Source organism: Mustela nivalis (genome assembly GCF_964662115.1).
Source record: "Mustela nivalis genome assembly, chromosome: 15".
NCBI lineage: Eukaryota > Metazoa > Chordata > Mammalia > Carnivora > Mustelidae > Mustela > Mustela nivalis.
Genome location: NC_139034.1, coordinates 2,319,287 through 2,337,859, shown reverse-complemented (window position 1 = coordinate 2,337,859; position 18,573 = coordinate 2,319,287).

Here is an 18,573-nt window from a genome sequence, read left to right as displayed (position 1 = left end):
TTTTGTTTTGGTTAGATTTGGTTCGGTTTTTGTCATTTTAAAAATCCCTCCAGCCCTTGGCTCTGTCTGACCTGATTGCTTTCAGCTGTTTCTGCAACAAAAATGTACAGGCAGGGAAAACTCTCATTGTTTACAGTGGCGCCCCCTTCTGAACACTTTGTTAATAAAAAGCTTTTTTGTTTGTTTGTTTGTTTGTTTTTTGGCTATGGTAAATGTGGAACAACAATGAGGTATTTCAAAGAGGTGAACCACAGATAAATTTCTCTAAGGGTGGGGTGAGGGTTACTCAAAAAGGAACTTGACAAGGCTTTTGAAGATATCGACAATCATTATAACATAACGTGACTGATTGTTACCGTGCTCTTAACTGGGCAAACACTTGTTGGCTCCAAGAAAGACTAACATAGTTGAGATGGTTCTATCGGCCTTCTAGCACAGGGTCTCATGAGGCAGGGATTCTAGCCACTGGCTGTGCAAGGCATGAGGCCTGTTAGTGATTCTTTTTTTTCCTCTGCAGAATAGGTCTTTCTACATTCCAGGTCCTTTCTCCCCCAATAAATAATGCGGCGATTCTCTCAGTGAGTTGTACTATTGGTTTAAACAGCCAACTGTGTCTTTAAAAGGACTTTTGTTTAAATTCCTTTAAAAAAAAAGTCCTTTCAAAAAAATCTTTTTTCTGTATTTTTTATTTTTTATCCCATATGTTTACTCTGATCGTGGAACTTTGTCTCTTGACCTTCTCTGTTGATTAAAATATTCTTCATCATCAGCACCTACTGCTCTCCTCTCCTGGTGGTCTCTCCGGAAGGGGACTTCTCTAGCTCTTCTAGCAGGAGATGGGCACTTCCTCTCTACCCCTGTTGCCAGACTAACCTTACCTATCCTGCAGGGTCAGGTCGGCCTGGCCCTTTATCTGTTGTTCTCCTCGGAGTGGTTAGATTTTCATAGATCCCGTGCTTTGCTTTTGTCAGGATTTACCTGGATTATCAAAACCCTTTTCTTGTGCCAGTGAAGCCTAAGAAACAGTCCTAATGAGAGAACCAGGAACTCAAACAGATCATATTTATCCTGAATGTTCTGTCCAAAATGAAAAATTCATTTCAGAGGAGCCTCAAGATCTCTGAGGAGGGAAGTTTCACCAACTCTGTCATGTAGGGGCATCAATTCCGATTCTGTGTCAATTGTCCTACTTTCCCAGCTAGTAATTCTCTACCTCAGAAAGCCCACTCTCAACCGTTTCCTCTTTCAAAGGCAGTTGCTCTTACAGTCTGCACATGGCACTTGGGGCCTGCTGGTCGTTGGCTACTGCCCTCTGTACCTTGGCTGTAACAGCTGCAGGGCATCAAGATGAGCATGTCTCTTGTTCTAGGACTTAATATAGTTTGGGGCACATGGTAAGCAATAATCACTTCTTTAGTTGATCCAAGTGTTGGATCTTACTTAATTATTCTACTACCACAATTTACTTGTTCTAAGATTTGTCCCCCTCATTTTAATATCTCTTAAGTTGGCACTCACCTTGCACTTGATGACATATCCTAGTTTAACTGACAGCATTTCTTTTTCTTAGTCGAACATAAACTATAGTGCATATACACTTGATGAAAGCTAGGATGCAATTAAATACTCTATTATGGTTACGATCCTAATCCAATCCATTACTCTAACACTGACTACTACATAACCTTGTCGTTGACACTAATGTGGACTTTAAAACAATACCTGATCCTGACCGTAAACCTGACACTGGCCCTAGACTTCACCCTGACCCTGACCCAGGCAAACACCAGAAACCTAACCCTGAACCTAAAAGTGACCCTGACCCTGACCCTAACCATAATCCTGACACTGAATGTGAGCCTGACCCTAACTCTAACCCTAAACCTAACCCTCCCTGACACTAACACGGGCCCTGACCCGAAACCTAACGCTGAACCTAACCCTAAAACTAACCCCTAACATTATCCCTGACACTGACCCTAACCCAGTCTAATCCTAACCCTCAACCTACCTCTACCCTAACCCTAACCACACTTTAACAATAATCCCGAACCTCTCCCTGACCATGATTATAACCCTAACTCTGAAATTTGCCTTTGTCAGATCTTAAACTTAAACCTGATCTGGCCTTGACCTTAACACTGACCCTAACCCAGACTTTAAACCTAACTCTGACGCAAACCGTGATCCTGAACAGAATCGTAACCCTAAAGCTATCCCTGATCCTGAACCTACTCATAAAACAGAACGTAAACATAAAGCTGACCTTACCATAACCATGAACCTAACCCTGACCCTGACCCTACCGTGACACTAAACCTGTCCTAAACGTAACCCTGAACTGACATGACCTTGCCCCCAAACCTAAACTTGAACCGGACCCTAAATCTGACCATGACCCTGAACCTGAACCTAAACCTAACCGTCACCCTAACACTGACCCTGACCCTGACTCTGACCATAACCTTAACCGTGACCCTACTGTGAGCCTGACCCTAAACCTAACCATGAACCTAACCCTAACCCTGACCCCTACCCTAAGCCTTATGCTAACCCTGACCCCAATGACATCTAACCCTAACCCTGATCCTAAGTCTTTCTTAACCCTATCCCTAACACTAACTTAGTCTATACCCAGCTCTGTTCTCTCCAGCGAGGACAACAGCTGCACCCAGGTCTCCCAGGAGCTTGGGGGAGGCTGTATGGGGGTCATTGGATTGGCACTGCATTAAGTGGAGGGTGAGCCTTGAGAAGCTTGGGGACCGGTGGTTCAGGGAGCTCTGGTGAAGCAGGAAGTTTGGTAAGGAGCCCCCAGGCAGTGTTGAACTCACTTACCTGATGACAGAACCCAACGGAATTGGAACCTTTGTATCCAGGCACGCCATTACAGAGAAAACCCCCAATCCAAGCTCATTTCAAAGCAAATCCTAAAGGAAGCGACATGTTCTTCTGCTGTACTGAAGCCGAGAGGATGCAGGGAGAAGAGAGCTCGCCCGCCAGACACGTCCCCTCCATGGCGGGTCATATCAGGTTTCCCCAACGCCCAAGGCCCTTTGGCTAAAAAAATCAAAAGGTGACACCAGGGGGCTCAGAGACAGAGAGTCCCACACCTTCTGATCAACCAGTGTAGACCTAGGTCTCCTCCCCGTCTCTGTGTGTGTGTGTGTGTGTGTGTGTGTGTGTGTGTGCGCGCGCGCCTCTGGGTGTCCGTGTGTCTGTGTGTAAAGAGGACATGGCCATGTCATCGTGGGTGGAGATGCCACAAGCAAGATCAGGCTGATGAGGGTTTAGATGTCTGGTGGGCAAGTTATGTTCACACCCCGGTTTAAGGCTGGTTAAGGGGGATCGGGTGGAGGGTCTACACCCTTCTGCCCAGGGTTTATCCTGAGACCCTGAACGGATGGGTCCATGACCCAGGAGCGGGGCTAACCCTAACAGTAACTTCTAATCCTGACCCTGACACTGACTGTGAGCCTGCCCCAAACCCTAACCCAAACCTTGACCCTGACCCTGACCCTATCTGTGATCCTGACCGGAACCCTAAACCTAAACCTAAGCCTGACACTGACCCTGATGTGGACCCTGAACCTAAACCTAACATTGATATTACTGTAACCAAGACTCATAACTAACCATGACCCTGACCATGACCCTAATCCTAACCCTGACGCTGACATAACCCTGACCCTAACCCTACCCATGACCGTGACTGTGAGCCTGACCCTAACCCTAAACCTAAATGTATCTCTAACCATGACCCTAATACGGACCCTGAACCTAAACCTAATACTGACCCTGACCCTAACACTAACCCCTACACTAAACCAAACCCTAACCCTGACCTTACGCTGTCTAACGCTAACCCTAACCATAACCCTACTTCTAACTCTAACTCTAACCCCAATCCCAAACGCTACCGACAAACCTAACTGTGACACTGAACCGAACATTGACCCTATACCAAAGCCTGACCCTAAACCTGACCCTGGCCCTGACCTTCACCTGACCCTGACCCTGACCCTTATTCTAACCATGACACTAACACTGACCACTACACAATCCTGTCCCTGACCCAAATGTGGACTTTAAACCAATACCTATACCTGACCCTAAACCTGACACTGGCGCTAAACTTCACCATGACCCTCACCCAGACCATGACCATAAATCTAACCCTGACGCTAACAGTGATGCCGACCCTGACCTGAACACTAAACCTGACCCTGACTGTGAGTCTGACCCTAACACTAACCCTAAATGTAACCCTGACCCTGACACTAACACGGGCCCTCCCCCGAATCCTATCGCTGGTCCCAACCCTAACACTAACCACTAACCCTACCACGGACCCTGATCCTAACAAGCTCTAACCCTAAACATCAACAAAACGCTAACCCTAACACTAACCCTAACTTTAACAATAACCCTGACCCTATACCTGACTATGATCATAACCCTAACCCTGAACTTTGCCTATACCAGACCCTGACCCTATACGTGACCCTGGCCCTGAGCCTAAACCTAACAATGACCCTAACACTGACCACTACATAAACCTGTCGCTGACCGGAATGTGGACTTTAAACCAATACCTGATCCAGACCGTAAACCTGACACTGGCCCAAGACTTCACCCTGACCCTACCCAGACCATGACCATAAATCTAACCCTGACCCTGGCAGTGATCCTGACCCTGACCTGAACACTAAACCTGATCCTGACTGTGAGCCTGACCCTACCTCTAACCCTAAATGCAACCCTGACCGTGACACTAACACGGGCCCTCCCCAGAATCCTATCGCTGAACCCAACCCTAACACTATCCCTAACCCTACCACGGACCCTGATCCTAACAAGTTCTAACCCGAACCGTCCACCAAACGCTAACCCTAACACTAACCCTAAACTTTAACTTGAACTTGGACCCTATACTTGACTATGGTCATAACCCTATCTCTGAACTTTGCCTATACCAGACCCTGACCCTATACCTGATCCTGGCACTGAGCCGAAACCTAACCATGACCCTAACACTGACAACGATATAACCCTGTCGCTGACCCGAATGTGGACATTAATACAATACCTGATCCTGACTGTAAACCTGACACTGGCCCTAGACTTCACCCTGACCCTGACCCAGGCAAACACCAGAAACGTAACCCTGACCCTAACAGTGACCCTGACCCTGACCCTAACCATAACCCTAACACTGAATGTGAGCCTGACCCTAACTCTAACCCTAAACGTAACCCTGACCCTGACACTAACACGGGCCCTGACCCGAAACCTAATGCTGAACCTAACCCTAAAACTAACCCCTAACATTATCACTGACACTGACCCTAACCTGGTCTAACCCTAACCCTCAATCTACCTAGCCCTAACCCTAACCCCACTTTAACAATAATCCTGACCCTCTACCTGACCCTGATTATAACCCTATCTCTGAACTTTGCCTATGTCAGACCTTAACCTTAAACCTGACACTGGCCTTGTCCTTAACACTGACCCTAACCCTGAATGTACACCTAACTCTGACCCAATCCAAGATCCTAAAAAGAATCGTAACCCTAAAGCTAACCCTGATTCTGAACCTACTCATAAAACAGATCCTAAATATAAAGCTGACCTTACCATAACCATGAACCTAACCCTGACCCTGACCCTAACCCTGACACTAAACCTGTCCCAAAGCTAACCCTGACCCTGACATGAACCTTGCCCCCAAACCAAAACTTGAACCTGACCCTGAATCTGACCATGACCCTGAACCTGACCCTAAACCTAACCGTCACCCTAACACTGACCCTGACCCTGACTCTGACCATAACCTTAACCGTGACCCTACTGTGAGCCTGACCCTAAACCTAACCATGAACCTAACCCTATCCCTGACCCCTACCCTAAGCCTTACACTAACCCTGACCCCAACGACGTCTAAACCTAACCCTGACCCTAAGTCTTTCTTAACCCTAACCCTAACACTAACCTAGTCTAAACCCAGCTCTGTTGCCTCCGGCGGGGACAACAGCTGCACCCAGGCCTCCCAAGGGCTGGGTGGAGTCTGAATGGGGGTCACTGGATGGGCACTGCATTGAGTGGAGTGTGAGCCTGAGCAGCTTGCGCACCGGTGGCTCAGGGAGCTCTGGTACAGCAGGAAGTTCGGTAAGGAGCCCCCAGGCAGTGGTGACCTCACTTCCCTGACGACAGAGCCCAAAGGAATTGGAACCCACGTATCCAGGCAACCCATTACAAAGAAAAACCCCCTGCCCAGCTCATTTCTAGGCACATCCTAAAGGAAGCGACATGTTCTTCTGCTGTACTGAAGCCGAGAGGATGCAGGGAGAAGAGAGCTCGCCCGCCAGACACGTCACCTCCCTTCAGGTCATATCATGTTTCCCCAATGCCTCAGACACTTTGGCTAATAAAATCAAAAGGTGACACCAGGGGGCTCAGAGTCAGAGAGTCCCACACCTTCTGATCCACGGGTGTAGCCCTAGGTCTCTTCCCCGTTTCTGTGTGTGTGTGTGTGTGCCTCTGGGTGTCTGTGTGTCTGTGTGTAAAGAGGACCTTGCCATGCCATCGTGGGAGGAGATGCCCCAAGCAGGATCAGGTTGATGAGGGTTTAGATGTCTGGTGGGCAAGTTATGTTCACACCCCGGTTTAAGGCTGGTTAAGTGGGATCGGGTGGAGGGTCTACACCCTTCAGGACAGGGCTTATCCTGAGACCCTGAACGGATGGGTCCATGACCCAGGAGCGGGGCTAATACTAACAGTAACCACTAACCCTGACCCTGATACTGACTGTGAGCCTGCCCCAAACCCTAACCCAAACGCTGACACTGACCCTGACCCTGACACATTATGCCCCGCCAATGCTTAAGTACGAAGAGGGCACAAACACGCATTGTGACCCTCAGCGTGAGTCCTGTCCTCGAGTAAGTCCTCTCAGTGGCTGGACCATTAGATGTCATAATGGGCTTGCCATGCCCCTAGGCCCCAAGTTTTAACCAGCTTTCTGGTTGTCCCCTCGCCCCTCCCCAGGGCTCTGCTCTGGAAACTCTCTTTTGGTGGGACACCTGAGGTAAAAACAAAACAAAACCAACTCCTCCCATCTCAAAGAATAACCCCAAACTCTTCGGATCGGGCCAAATGCCCAGAGAGGAAGACTCGTCCATGGCCCATGAGGCCACCCGGACATTCCACGGCCATCAGTGACACAATATCCAGAGACAAAATCTTGAGCAAGCGTCTCACACTTGCCCCCTTGTTCATATCCTGAAGAGTTCTCCTCACGGTCTGTAGATCAGTCCTGCAATACCTACGACCCGAAACCTAAGCCGAGTTTGTGTTTTCAGACAACTGTCCCCACAGCCCTGGCCCACAAAACCTACAGGCACAGGTTCTTGGAGCCAAACCTGAGGACTGTACCTGGGAATTCTGCCCATTCCATTGGCCACAAACCTAGAAATAGGATGATAAACCTCCAAAGTGCCCGGGGCCATCCCAATAGTGTTGACTGCCCAGGAAAAACAAGGGCGGTCTGACACCAGCTGAGCATCTACTTGCACTTAGACCCGTGGACAGATGTCCCCAGAGGTAAATTGCAGTGAGCAGGCCCCTAGATCCTAATCGGATCCATTGCTTTGTTGTCCAGGCATCTCTCCTCAGAGGCCTGGATTCCAATAGCAGCATATGGCTGTTTCTTGAGGCACCCATCAGAAGAAATCTCGTCTCCACGTGGGAATCTTGCACGTTGGAGCTGAGTCAAAGCCTCTGGTTAGGAGAACCCTTCAGGGACCCTGTGCCACTGCCTCATTCCAAGTTCTCCATGGACACAAACCCGCATTAGGACCCATCCACAAGAGAGTCCATTTCAACTCAACCCTCTCAGTTTCTCCCCCAGATCCAGCAGATCTAACCTGTCTTGTCACTAGGACACAAGAGGAATGAGAGTCGGGCTTCCCAGCCATCCATCCTTAGAACCCTACTCGGAATCGATCCGTATGGGAAGTCCTGGAGCCAACCAACAGGTCTCAATCGCCCTGTAGAAGAATCTTTACGGTTTGGAGCATCTCACAACTCCCATCGTGGGAAAAATTCCATGGCCTCGTGATCCACCACCTCTTCATGAAGAGGGCCATAAGGGACAAAAACTCCAACCTGAGCATTTGTCAGATCCTCACCTGATTTCAGATGCACGAGAACTTGTTTCATCTGCAGAGCATACCTGCCATGCCCTTGCCCAGACCCTAAGGTTGCTTGTGTTCTCAGACTTCTGTCCTCAACTCCTGGCCCACAAGCCCTCCAGTTTGACAATTCCAGAACTACAATGCAGTCCTCTGCCTGCCCTCCAGAAGAAAAAACATTGCCCTCTGGGGCTAACCAGAAACCCCTGAAATATATGTGGGAAATATCCCTAGAAAAACAGCTATAATAACTGGCTGCTCTTTATTGATCCAGATACTGCGGTAGGCAAAGAAGAGCTGGTTTTAGTCAGAGGATGATCTCCGTTTGTCTTCATGATCTGGCATTTCCTGCAAGCCAGGCATGGGGCTCTGCACTAGAGCTGCAAATGCTGGGGGGCCCTCACTGTCCCTTTTCTCTTCTCAGGGGGACAATGGGCATGTCCATGGTGCAGTGTGACAGACTTTACCACAGGGAGATAAATGACTGCCAAGGGTAGGTTGGAGCTGGGAAAAGCCACTTAGGAACAGATTTTCAGGGGAAGTGATAGACAAGGGCAAAGCGAAGAATGAGGATAAGTGTGTCAAGTTTCAAAGTGCCAGGAGGCAGCACAGTGCATTCGGGAAACTACAGCAAGTCCATGACAACCGACAGATGATCTGGCAGCATCACCTGGGGATGGAGGCTGAGCCCCGGGGTTAACACTGGGGGTGAGATGGTTTGTATACTATGGCGAGGAGGTGAGGTACTACACTGTGGGGGCACAGGGAGCTACGGGAGGATTTCAAATATCAGAATCGTAACCATAATAGAGTATTTAATTGCATCCTAGCTTTCATCAAGGGTAAGATGCACTATAGTTTATGTTCGACTAAGAAAGAGAAATGCTGTCAGTTAAACTAGGATATGTCATCAAGTGCAAGGTGAGTGCCACCTTAAGAGATATTAAAATGGGGGGGTGGAAAAATCTTAGAACTATAAATTGTGGTACTAGAATAATTAAGAAAAGTTCGAACACTTGGATCAACTAAAAAAGTGATTATTGCTTTCCATGTGCCCCAAACTATATTAAGTCTTAGAACAAGAGACGTTCTCATCTTGATGCCGCGCAGCTGTTAGACCCAAAGTACAGAGCGCAGTAGCCAACGACCAGCAGGCCCCAAGTGCCATGTGAAGACTCTAAGAGCAACTGCCTTTGAGAGAGGAAATGGTTGAGATTGGGCTTTATGAGGTAGAGAATTATTAGCTGGGAAAGTAGGAAAATTGACACAGAATCGGAATTGATGCCCCTACATGACAGAGTTGGTGAAACTTCCCTCCTCAGAGATCTTGAGGCTCCTCAGAAATGTATTTTTCATTTTGGACAGAACATTCAGGATAAATATGATCTGTTCGAGTTCCTGGTTCTCTCATCAGGACTGTTTCTTAGGCTTCACTGGCACAAGAAAAGGGTTTTGATAGTCCAGGGTAAATCCTGACAAAAGGAAAGCACGGGATCTATGAAAATCTAACCACTCCGAGGAGAACAACAGATAAAGGGCCAGGCCGACCTGACCCTGCAGGATAGGTAAGGCTGGTCCGGCAACAGGGATAGAGGGGAAGTGCCCATCTCCTGCTAGAAGAGCTAGAGAAGTCCCCTTCCGGAGAGACCACCAGGAGAGGAGAGCAGTAGGTGCTGATGGTGAATATTTTAATCAGCCGAGAAGGTCAAAATGACAAAGTTCCACGATCAGAGTAAACATATGGGATTAAAAAATAAAAAATAAGAAAAAGATTTTTTTAAAAAAGACTTTTTTTTAAGGAATTTAAACAAAATCCTTTTTAAGAGACAGTTGGCTCTTTAAACCAAAAGTACACATCACTGAGAGAATTGCCGCATTATTTATTGGGGTAGAAAGGACCTGGAATGTAGAAAGACCCATTCTGCAGAGGAAAAAATAGAATCACTAACAGGCCTCATGCCTTGCACAGCCAGTGGCTAGAATCCCTGCCTCATGAGACCCTGTGCTAGAAGGCCGATAGAACCATCTCAACTATGTTAGTCTTTCTTGGAAGCCAACAAGTGTTTGCCCAGTTAAGAGCACGGTAACAATCAGTCACATTATGTTATAATGATTGTCGATATCTTTAAAAGCCTTGTCAAGTTCCTTTTTGAGTAACCCTCACCCCACCCTTAGAGAAATTTATCTGTGGTTCACCTCTTTGAAATACCTCATTGTTGTTCCACATTTACCATAGCCAAAAAACAAAAACAAAACAAAACAAAAAAAAAGCTTTTTATTAACAAAGGGTTCAGAAGGGGGCGCCACTGTAAACAATGAGAGTTTTCGCTGCCGGGACAATTTTGTTGCAGAAACAGCTGAAAGCAATCAGGTCAGACAGAGCCAAGGGCTGGAGGGATTTTTAAAATGACAAAAACCGAACCAAATCTAACCAAAACAAAAATCAAAACCAATGGCCAAGATTTCAAGTTTGCTACTAAAGGTATGACATTCTCCTAAGACATGCGAGTGACTTGATCACTTTATTTATATATTTATATTTGAAGAAGAAGGAACTATTTGATGCAGCAAATCCACGTTGGTTAAAAATTACCAGATATGGGGTCTCCTGCGTGGCTCAGTGGTTTAGGCCTCTGCCTTTGGCTCAGGTCATGATTTCAGGGTCCTGGGATGGAGCCCCACATTGGGATCTCTGCTCAGTGGGGAGCCTGCTTCCCCCATCTCTCTCTGCCTCCCTCTCTACCTACTTGTGATCTGTCTGTCAAGTGGGTAAATAAGATCTTTAAAAAAAGAATTACTAGATGTGAAATACATGAGGGTATGGGAAGGAAAATGATTTCACCTGATCTGACTAGGAAGTGGTTGAAGCCTGAATTAAAGTGCTATAAAAAAAGTAAAGACCTGGGAAATATATGGGGAAAAAATCCCTAGACAAACAGCAATAGTAACTGGCTGCCCTTTATTGATCCAGATCCTGCGGTAGGCAAAGAAGTTCTGGTTTTAGTCAGAGGATGATCTCCGTTTGTCTTCATGATCTGGCATTTCCTGCAAGCCAGGCATGGGGCTCTGCACTAGAGCTGCAAATGCTGGGGGGCCCTCACTGTCCCTTTTCTCTTCTCAGGGGGACAACAGGCATGTCCATGGTGCAGTGTGACAGGCTTTACCACAGGGAGATAAATGACTGCCAAGGGTAGGTTGGAGCTGGGAAAAGCCACTTAGGATCAGATTTTCAGGGGGAGGTGATAGACAAGGGCAAAGCGAAGAATGAGGATAAGTGTGTCAAGTTTCAAAGTGCCAGGAGGCAGCACAGTGCATTCGGGAAACTACAGCAAGTTCATGACAACCGACAGATGATCTGGCAGCATCACCTGGGGATGGAGGCTGAGCCCCGGGGTTAACACTGGGGGTGAGATGGTTTGTATACTATGGCGAGGAGGTGAGGTACTACACTGTGGGGGCACAGGGAGCTACGGGAGGATTTCAAATATCAGAATCGTAACCATAATAGAGTATTTAATTGCATCCTAGCTTTCATCAAGGGTAAGATGCACTATAGTTTATGTTCGACTAAGAAAGAGAAATGCTGTCAGTTAAACTAGGATATGTCATCAAGTGCAAGGTGAGTGCCACCTTAAGAGATATTAAAATGGGGGGGTGGAAAAATCTTAGAACTATAAATTGTGGTACTAGAATAATTAAGAAAAATAATACAAGAACACTTGGATCAAGAAAAAAATTGATTATTGCTTACCATGTGCCCCAAACTCTATTAAGTCTCCAAAAATTTTATATCATTTGATAGGTCAGATATATATAAAATTACATTTAAAGTTTTAAAAATATCAGCAAATATTTTCATTTAAATGCAAATTTCAAAGAAAATCTACTTTTCCAAACACGACTTTTTATCCTATTGTTTTTTAATTTGTCGACAACTGATAAAATGTTTAGCGAGACTATAAATGTTTGATCGAAAAAAATGATTAATAGATGTAGGTTCAAATTATTATGTTCCATTAAAAATGATTTAGTCTTTGATGAATATCTGTTTGGTAATATGTTGTATCCATATATAGTAAATTAATGACATATATAAAATTATAGGGAAATGACACCTTCCGTTCCATTATGAGTAGAGCTTTTAAAATGCTATTTGTCACAACCTGTCATCTTGTCATTATGTAGCATTATGTAACATTTAAAAAATGTATACTCTTCACTTTGAAGTCTTTTAGAAATCTAAATTATGACTTTCTATGGTTTGTGTTTCCATATTCCTTTATTGCCAGTTTGAACAAATGCACATGCTTTGATTCAAAGGTAATAAATTCTTCTTATTTGGAAAAATGATGTTTATTTTTGTTCTCTCAGCCTTAACAGGTGGTTTCATTTTAGCACACTTCAGAGTTATAATTTCATGCTTATTAAAAACATTTATTATGATCTACGTAGATGAATGAAACTTTTATTTATTAAATTATTTGCCAAAAAATTCTGTTATTTTTAAAAATGTATTTCCTTTGAAGGGTTATTTTAGAGCATTCAGAGAGGATCTAGGAGTGTGGTATTATGCAATTTTTAAGTAGGTATGAAATGGTTATTTATATGATTGTTTCTTTAAGGCTTATGTATATTGTCCATTTTATGCTATAAAATATTTTGAAAGTAAATTTAAGGCATGTTTTACATAGTTTCATTTTTGGAAGAAAATATTGAAATGACTTATGAAATTCAGTATACTCTCAACATTATTTTTTTCTGAAATTTACAAATTGTCTACTGAACCTATTATATGGCAGATATTTTCCAAAGTGGTGGTATCATGATATATGCCAACAACAGTTTAGATTTTTTGTTGCTTCTCAATCTAGCTCAGACGAAGTACAATTAGCCTTTATAATTTTAGCCATTCTAATAGATATGTAAGCATGTCTCATTATGATTTTAATTTGTATTTCTTTAATGTCTAAATGTTGAGAAATTTGTCATGTGCTTATAAGCCATTCATATCCTTTTGGTGACATGTCTCTGCAATAATTTTCTTCACATGTAAAATTGGATACTCTGTTTGGTTATTAGTAAGGTTTTTTATTTTTATTCATTTTTTTAATAATCAGAATAGATGTCTATTATCAGATATATAATTTGCAAATCCCTTCTCCATCTTTACGGTTTCTCAATGGAGCTTTGATAGCTGTGTCTTTCAAGAAAGTGCTACTTCTTTCCTGGTACACGGAGGAATGACTAGAACATTATCAATGTTGACCTTTGCAAAGTAAATCATGGCTTAAGATATATATAGTCTGCGGTTGTTGAGAGTGTTCTTTAATATCAAGCATATCTAGTTAGTTGATAATTTTGTTCAAGTCTTACATATCTTACCAATTTGATGACCATTTGTCTATATAATCTTAAAATAAAGGTGTTGAAATTTTTTTCCATTTCTCTTCTAAGGTAGAAGTTATGATTTTTGTTCTTAGTTTTTCCCTATATATCCCCAAATCTGTTATTAAGTATTAAAAGTCAAGAATTATTATACTCCCTGAGGAATTCATCCTTTTACTATTCTGTAATTTTGACTTGATCTTTATGTCTGATAATGAAATTTGCTTTAAAATCACTTTTCATTATCTTGATATAACCACCAAAGTTATAGTGTGATTAGTGTTAATATAGCATATTTTTTCTTTTACTTTTTAAAGCACTTCTATATTTAATCCTGACAAAAAAAAACAAAACAGCTTTTTAGCTCTGGAAGCACATTTCTAAATTATCTTTTTTTTTTTTTTAAATGAAGCAGAAGCAATTTTTGTTAAGGGACCTAAACTGAAAGTAGGTTTAGAAATTTATTTATTTATTTAAGAAAAGATTTTATTTTGTTTATTGACAACAAGAGAGAGAAAGAGAGAGAGAGAGAGTGGAAGCGCACAAGCAGGGGGAATCACGTGCAAAGGGAGAGGAAGAAGCAAGCTCCTTGGGGTGCAAGTAGTCCCATGCATGGCTGGAGACCTGTACACTGGAATCATGACCTCAGCCAAAGGCAAACATCTGCTTAAACAACTGAGTCATCCAGGCACCCCTAGAAAATTTTTTTTTAAAAAAGACCTTTTAAAAACATGTTGTTTCTTTCTTTTTTTTTAAATATTTTATTTATTTGAGAGACAGAGAGACAGGAAGAGGAACTATAAGCAGGGCAGAGGGAAAAGGAGAAGCAGGTTTCCCACTGAGCTAGAGCCTGATGTGGGGCTCCATCCCAGGACCCTGGGATCATGACCTGAAAAGAAGGGACACTTATGGAGGAAGCCACCCAGACACCTCTTTTCTTTGTTTTTAATATATGGCAACTGATGCTTCCCAGCCACGAGGAGCATATTACCCATTGATTAAATCTTTGATAACAACCTATTTAAAAAGGTGTGTAAATATATACTTACTCAGATTTATACACTTTGTGTTTTCTTCATATTTTGGGGCTGGACCCCATGGTCACAACACTGCTTTCAGCCTTTGCCTTCCCATCTTTTGATACCAGGTATTTGGTCAGCAAAGCAAATTAGTATCAAAATTAATAAGCCCTTGGCACCATATCTCTGGATCAGGGGTTGCTCTTAGCCAAGGCCCACAGCAGTTGACCTCCCCTCGCTAGTGCTATAGCCCCAAGGACTAGGCCCCTGCCACCAGAACTCAGTCTTACATGTTATGCTAAGCAGACAAAACCAAAACAGGGAAGATCCAACAGCTTTCACTGGCATGCCTCATCTCCCACTCCCTCGACGTCCAGGCTGTACCAGATGCCAGGGAGGGGTCTTGGTCCAACATATGGGCGGGAAGGAAGTAGCCACGAGCAAGTACCTGCCTCTCTGTGCCTTTCTTTCATGAGCAGGTTGTAAGGAGGAGGAAGAGGAAGGGGAAGAGAGGTGAACTTCAAGGGGTGAAGGCCTCAGGTAGGCAGCTGGATCCTGCCAGTAGGAAAGGGACAAAGGAGAAGGCAGTGAGTCTTGCAGGGAGGGTGGGGGGTAAGGGTTACAGCTTATGACGGAATCTGGACAGGAGTAGTAGGGATACTAGTCATTTGAGTCCACCATTGGCAAGCTGGGCTGGGTGTCAGGGCAGATAGGCCTCCCTGGGCAACGGCACATGAGAGAAGGTGGAATTCTTCTCTGAGGAGCAGGTTGAGCTTCAGGTGTTGGGAAAGCATAGACAGTATTGTTCCAGGGCCAAGGACAGGTCCAGGTACTCCTGGTTGGAGGTCAAGGCCACAGTATGATCCAGGTCTTCTACCAGCAGCTTGAATGAACCACATGCCAGCCACCCCTCATTATTGTGTATAACTCTCTGGTGCACTTATTGGCTTATCCATCAAATGACTTTTTCAGCAGCTTGAAAGCCACCTCCACAGGCACTCCAGGATATGGGAGGCTTCCAGATTGAAGATTTTGCACAGGATCACCCCAAAAGACCAGAAGTCACTCTGGTGGATGTAGCTCTGGTCAAACATGGCCTTAGGGACCATCCACTTCACAGGCAGTCCACTGTTGGTTGTCTTTTTATAGTAACTGATGTGGTGATATCTCTGGCAAGGCTGAAGTCTGAGATCTTCATCATGTTGTCCTTTGTCACCAGCACTTCCCTGGTGGCCAGGTCTTGGTGTATGCACTTCTTGGAGGCAAGGTACTCCATGCCTCAGGCTACCTGATAGGCACAGGATACCAGGTCCTTGGAGGAGAGTTGCTCTGCTGCATTGTGGCTGATATTGTAACAGTACTCCAGGTCAGGAGGCCTCTGGGCCTGCAGGTACTCCTGTATGTTGTCTTTGGAGGCATATTCCATGAGAGTGTACGAAGGACCATCCTGTGTGCAGAACCCAGCAGGTTGATGGTGTCCTTGTGCTGTCCAATCATCTTCATCATCTCCATTTCTGAGATTAGGTTTAACAGGTCTTTCTCTGTAGCATCTGACTTCAACATCTTCACAGACACTTTAGTCAAATGGTTGGATTTGTCTTTGTCCAGCCCAATGGCCTCCTCCAACACCACCTGCCCAAAGTAGGCCTGTCTTAGGGGTCTGCCTAAACTTCCTACAAACAGCCTGTCTCAAGGCAGTTATGAACTCTAGATTATCCTCAAAAAAAAAAAAAAAAAAAAAAAAGAAAGGACAAATACCCAACTTTTGTAGCAACATGGACGGGACTGGAAGAGATTATTATGCTGAGTGAAATAAGTCAAGCAGAGAGAGTCAATTATCATATGGTTTCACTTATTTGTGGAGCATAACAAATAGCATGGAGGACATGGGGAGTTAGGAGAAGGGAGTTGGGGGAAATTGGAAGGGGAGGTGAACCATGAGAGACTATGGACTCTGAAAAACAATCTGAGGGTTTTGAAGGGGTGGGGGGTGGGAGGTTGGGGTACTAGGTGGTGGGTATTATAAAGGGCACGAATTGCATGGAGCACTGGGTGTGGTGAAAAATAATGAATATTGTTATGCTGAAAATAAAAAATAAATTAAAAAAAAATAAAAATAAAAAGTGATTCAGAGAAAAAAAAAAAACATTAAACCACAAGCTAAAAATTCTATTCACTAGGTCTCTCTCGCAGTTCTAATTTTCTTATCTTTCATCATATATCTTTTTCCTAATTCTTATTTTCAGTATAGTTTATTTTGCTTCCAGGTGTTTCCCCTGGTTTCTGTATGCTGTTTCATAGGGAAGAATTATCCTGTCATAAAATTATTTCTTGAGCATTCATTACATCTCTCAGTTAAAATGGGTTCTTTTATGGTATTGATTCATTTGAGTTTTCTCAAAATGGGAAGAATTTTCAAAATGGTGTTTTCCTCAAGGTTCAGAGTATGTCTTAGCCTCATCTTTAAGCTTTTTGAAATTCACTTTACAAATTCTTGAGTATAGTGATATTCAATGTTACATTGGTTTCAGGTTTTCAATATCTCCATACATTATTCTATGATCACTACAAATATAGCCACCATCTGTCACCATATAACACTATTATAATATCATTGATTATATTCTCTACACTGTCCCAGATCTCTTTTTAAAATCTCTAATTTTTATGTTTTCTGTTATTCCAATTTTCAACCATCATTTACATGGTTACTTTAATAAAATATGCCTGATTACACACTCATTGCTGAAAACCTCTTTTTTTTTAAAAATTAACATATAATGTATTATTAGCCCCAGGGGTACAGGTCTGTGAATCGCCAGGTTTACACACTTCACAGCACTCAGCACAGCACATACCCTCCCCAATGTTCATAACCCCACCACCCTCTCCCTACCCTCCCCACCCCCCGGCAACTCTCAGTTTGTTTTGTGAGATTAAGAGTCTCTTATGGTTTGTCTCCCTCCTGATCCCATCTTGTTTCATTTACTCTTTTCCTGTCCCCCAAGCACCCACATTGCACCTCCATTTCCTCATATCAGAGAGATCATATGATAGTGTCTTTCTCTGGTTGACTTATTTTGCTAAGCATAATACCCTCTAGTTCCATCCATGTCATCGCAAATGGCAAGATTTCATTTCTTTTGATGGCTGCATAGTATTCCGTCATATATATATATATATATATATATATATATATATATATATATATATATATATATATATACCATTCATTTGTTGATGGACATCTAGGTTCTTTCCATAGTTTGGCTATTGTGGATATTGCTGCTATAAACATTTGGTGCACGTGCCCCTTTGGATCATATACTAGTCTTCTTTACCTCTATCAGAAGCCCAGGAAGCTTTATTTATTTATTTACTCACATAAACACATGATCCAACACAACGTTTTTTGTTGTTCAAATGTATTATAATGTCTTACCGCTTAACACTATGCTTACTATTCTCTTTCACTGTCTGACTAAATCCTCATCATCACTATGCCATTTAATGACAAAGAACAATTGAACTCAGAGTTCTCTCCATATCAGGGAATGAAGACTCCACCTTTCTGTTTGTGCAGGTAAAATAAATGTTGCTATTGTCTGTCCTGCACATACCCCATCCTGTTCACCAGAATATTCACCATCAAAATATATACAAATTAAAAACCATACCTCACCACTTCTATTACCACCCAGCATGCTAAAAACACCATCGTATGTTCCTGAATTATTGACTTATTGATAGCCCCACTTCCACACATACTGCACTCCTTTCTCCCTGAAAATTTATTTTGGTACAGCAACTTAACCTAAAAATCAAGTCAGATGATTTTATTCTGCTGTTGAAAGTCTTTTGGTATCTTCCCCTTTCATATTAAATAAAAACTGAAGGCGTTTCAATGTACTAGAAGGTACAATACATTCTTCCTCTCTCCACCACTATGAACTCCTCATTGGCCTCCTTGCTTTTCC